Source organism: Hibiscus syriacus, unplaced genomic scaffold (genome assembly GCF_006381635.1).
Source record: "Hibiscus syriacus cultivar Baekdansim isolate YM2019G1 unplaced genomic scaffold, ASM638163v2 tig00116944_pilon, whole genome shotgun sequence".
Classification (NCBI taxonomy): Eukaryota; Viridiplantae; Streptophyta; class Magnoliopsida; order Malvales; family Malvaceae; genus Hibiscus; species Hibiscus syriacus.
The window spans coordinates 1,480,520-1,485,518 of NW_024063479.1; the positions used below are offsets into that span (position 1 = coordinate 1,480,520).

Consider the following 4,999-nt stretch of genomic DNA (forward strand, 5'->3'; position numbering starts at 1 on the left):
CTTAAATCATTAGATAGAGGACATAATAAATATTTGTGCCCATGCATTTGACTATCGATGAATTTCAAATATTATTAAAAATAAATAAATATCTCAATTTGATTCGATAATTATTTATATTAAGATTTTTTTTTAAATCATTGTTATTCAATATGTAGCTACTAATTTTAACTACTAATGCTATTTGATGAGTTCAATTTAAGATTTTTTTTCTTTTAAATTTTAGAAAAAATAATAATCCTCACATATATAAAAACAATAATAAAAAGCATTGAATTATATATATATATATATATATATTTGTATCCGACACTCATCATAATACGAATTCGAATTCTAATTATATAGAAAAAAGTGTATCCTTATTAGATATATATTCATATTTGATATTTTATTTCGAATTCGAGTAACATAGTTAATACGTACTATGTTACTATAATCTTCATGGTTCATGCAGCATTGATTATGGAAAGTGAAAACCATTATAGGAAAGAACTCAAAGAAGCATTTATGGAACAATAAAATGTTGGCAATAATAAGAACAGTGTAGTTTTTGTATCAACGACGTAAAATCAAATGACCCAAATTGCAGAACAAAATTAAAATCATCAACAAAGTAGCTTGATATACGTACCAAGATAATATGAAATCTTCTTCGAATCGATCCGATCACTGGAAACCATCAAGAATCTCGATCGAAAGGGCCAGTAGGATGGAGTTGCTTGCAAAGACAAAGATAAGCGAGGTAAATAAAGCGATCTTTAGCAGCAGTGCGATGTTTCTTGGTGTGTTTGCAGAAATACTTGAGCTGTTCGAGAGTGCAGCAACCGATCATTTGGCAGAGCAGCAAGAAGAGCCAGTTGATGGCTCTCTTCTTCGCGGAAATCACCGGCTTCGCGCTGTTCTCTTGGCCGCAAAACCTGCATTTGGGTAACACGGGATTTCGCCAAACAGATGGTGCTCGGCCGTGCATGGAGTGCTTGTTCTGCGCAATGTAACCGCTGATTTCTTTGAACTTCTCTCTCAAATCGTACTCCATCTGGTACTGTCTCTCGCTCCGTTTGCATTGGACGTCGCCGGTGATGGTACGAATCCCGTTCGACAAAATATTGAAGTTCATGAACCGTGGCTCGACGGTTCGTCGCCCATGGATATGGAGGTTCAATCGTCTCGCTTTTCCTTTTCGTGGAGCATTTGTTGTAGAGTTCTTCCGATCACGTACGGATCGTGAAGGGACAATCTTAACTCAAGATCATCGTCGTGTTGTAAAGGACTTTCCTTTTCTGTTGATTTCTTGTTCATTACCCATGAATATTCCTTGATTTGAGAAAATGGAAATGAATGATGTATGCTTCTGAATTCAATGAAACAACAAGCAAATCTGAAGATTTTCTCGGCAGAATTTGCTTTGATATGGGGTTGTTTTTTAAGGAACTGTTCAAATTATTTTCTGTTCAGGGCTAAAAAGTTCTCGATCGGATTTTATAGTCATTGACTTGGTCCGAAGGGGTAGTTGTTGTATGGTGAAAGTGGATGTTTAAAGGGTATATTTGTTCTTTCGGTCTCTCTATGTTTTAGTAATTAAAAATCAATTGACAACACTTTCAAAGGACATTCGTCCACTTATATTATATGTTATTTTAAAAATAAATAAATTACTCACAATAACCATTTGATAGTATTATCAATTGGAATTCAAATATATAAAAAACTGTTTAAATTATTAAGATTAGAAGTAAAAAAAATTACATTTTAAATTCACGAAGAGTATAGGGATGACGAAAGAATTACACCATTTTTAATGTAAATGTAAAAGTCTAGTGAATCTTACATCAAATTACTTGTTGATAATCTAATGTAAATATGAATTTTAAACTACCGAATAAGATAGAAGTTAGTTTAAATTTTAAAAAGTAAATATTAAATAAGATGATAAGATAGACTTATTAGTTTTTTTTTAAATTTAGATTATAGATTTAAAGGATAATATTGTTGATAATTCAGTATAAATATTAACTTTTTAAACTACTAATAAGATAAAATATAATTTAATTTTTTAAAAGTAAATATTATTCCAAATTTATCCCTATATTGTAACTCTTATTCTATATTGTTCTTCAGATTATGACCTTCATTTTGAATTAATTTCTAAATTTTTGAACATTTAAAATTTATCTCTATATTATGACTCTTATTCTATATTATTTTGTAAACTTTTAAATGTTCTAATTTCATCCTTAAACCTTTGAATGATTTAAGGAATGTTATTAAAACATTCAAAAGTTTAGAAATCAATAGAAAATGACAATTATAATTCAAAGATGAATTTAAAACGTTCAAAAATCTATTATAAACCGAGCCTCAAGCCAACACCATCTAACTCCAAAGTAAATGAACTACAAGAATCACATATAGAGGTAACTTTTGAAATCAAATTAGAATTTTATTAATGAACCTATTGAGTGGTCTAAGTGATAAAAGAGAATTTTATTTTCTCTATAGATTTTGGGTTTGAACATATGTTTTTAAAGGTGTGTATACGTTGTCCATGACTAATAAAAATTCTAAACAAATATACTTATAATCATCTAGACTATTGAATCTCATTTTACTAATTAATTACATATTAATGGTTGAAATGTTAATTTCTAGGATAATTATTTAATGGTAAGATTGTCATTTGAAAATATAGAGAAGAATGTCAACTTAGTCAACTTCAACAGTTTGCCAGAGATATAGAGAAGGCTTTGATAGTCCCACAAAGAAAGATGACCAAGGATACATGTTGGGTACAATGGAAAAACCGCCTGAGGGATGTTGGATTTTAAACACAGATGGTGTTTATAAAACAAACATAGGTCTGGCTGCTGTTGGAGGGCTGATCTGAGATAACAATGGTGACTGGAGAAGTGAGTTCATGCTGCGCTTAGGGAAGGTGAATAGCTCAGTCGCTGAAATTTGGGGGGCTCGACAGGGCCTTATACTAGCAAAAAATCTTGGCTTAAGCAATTTGATCCTAGAGATGGATGCAAAAAGGGTTGTGGACCTTCTTAATAGGGAAAGTGTTGAATTATGTTTTGATATAACAAATTTAAGGCAAAATGTTTTTGGACTTGAATTGAATTATTCAAAGTTTTAAAAAGGTTTCAAAAATAATTCAAAGTCCATTAAATTCGGATTTGAGCAAAAATGCTAAAGGGTGTCAAAGGGTATCCATACACTGATGTATCGATACATCATGCCTGTGTATCCATACACCTGTGACTGCTCAAACACCGAATGCAAACAGTGTACCGATACACCTATGAGTGTATCGATACACCCTGCAGTGTATCCATAAACCCTGTCTGCAACGGTTAGTTTATTTGAATTTAATGAAGGGGTACCGATACACCTTGATAGTGTACCGATACACCCTGTTATGGGCAGCCTATTTTTGTAGAAAAATAATCCCCAAACGACTCCAAAATATCCCCAACGGCTAGATACGACTTCAAACACATTACAAGCTATAAATACAAGCTAAGAACACTTGAAGAAGAGAAGAACAACTATCCAAGCAATCAAACACAAGAGAAGAAGTTTTTCATTCTTATTTACATTCTTATTTTCATTCTCTCTTGTAAATATTGTTCTAGTGAGCTTAATTCTTGTAAACTGTTAAGTTCCTAAAAAGACAACTTTTAAGGCCTTTTTAACTTAAGTTATTATTTGTTTAAAAGCTCATTTTAGACATTTTAGGATCATGTAGTTGCATTAGTGGTGGTAGTGCTATTTTATTTCTTAATGATGCTGCTTGAGGGAAAGGTGCAGTTTGTCTATGGTGTGCAGGGAATAGCAATCAAAAAGGATTTTTTGGGAAGTAATGCCGCGACATCACACGTTGCTGAAATAGATTGAAATGCCTTGGCATTTCTAGCGTAGAAAACGATAAAAATATACAGTTGTACGTAGACATCTGGCTCTGCACGTAAATTGATTGCTGTAACCGCCTGCCAGAGATGCCAGAGGACCACTGCCACCTGGAGGATAATGTTTATGCACTAAATGTAACTCTAGGGGTATGAGGGGTATTTTGCACCCAACAACCTCATCATTACCCCTATATATGTTTTTATTATATATGACACCTCATGGGAAAGAGAAAGAAGGAAGAGACACACGCATACGCAGACTGTAGCAGAAAAATTCCATTTTTATTTTCCTTTTTCCCTTCCTTGGGGGTTTTCTCCATTGATATAACTTCAAGGAGTGGCGAGCTAAGCTCCGAGAGGAGCTAGCGAGCTAAGGTGGTTCGTGGTGGCCGAGGAGACCTCCAGTGGCACGCGTCGAAGGCTTCTTCTCACTTTACTTTTTGCTGTTATTTTTATATTATTTGTGGGTTGTTGGATCAAATATTTTCATGATTTATTTTGTAAATATTTTGAACCCCACCATGAACTATGTGTATATTTTGAACCCCACCATGAACAAACTTATTTGGTGGTGGTTGGTTTAATGGATATTTAAACTTTATTTTAATGGTATATTTAAGTTTATCTTGGTTCTTTATTTGCTTTGATTATGAATGCTTCACCATCTAGGCTTGTAAGAGGCATGGGAGTGTCCATTTCTTAGATGAAGGTTAGGTGTTATAGAGAAACCTGAGCTAAAAATACTTGTAAGTATTCGAGAGAAATGCAAGACAAGATCCTCATAAGCAATGGATTATAGTATTTTCAATGGGCTTTGAACCGACCTAGGAATACTATAACCTAATCCCTTAGATCTCGGGAAAGTGTTGAGTTAATCGATCGATGAATATAGCCAAGATGGGGGTGAATTGGCAAATAAAAATTATGGTGGAAGTTTATGCAGAAAATTGAAAGTAATTGTGCAGTGATTTAGAGTGGTTCAACTTTCTCAACCAAACTCTACTTCCACTACCTTAGCTATCCACACTAAGGATTTCCCACAAATTCACTAATTTGTCTTTCTTTTGAGGATAAAGAGTAACCTT

The 4,999-nt window shown here is 33.2% G+C and overlaps 1 pseudogene; it reads right to left on the reverse strand.

Annotated features, from left to right (window-relative positions):
* Nucleotides 1-682: 682 nt before the first annotated feature.
* Nucleotides 683-1,672, reverse strand: LOC120188469 (annotated as a pseudogene).
* Nucleotides 1,673-4,999: the final 3,327 nt, after the last annotated feature.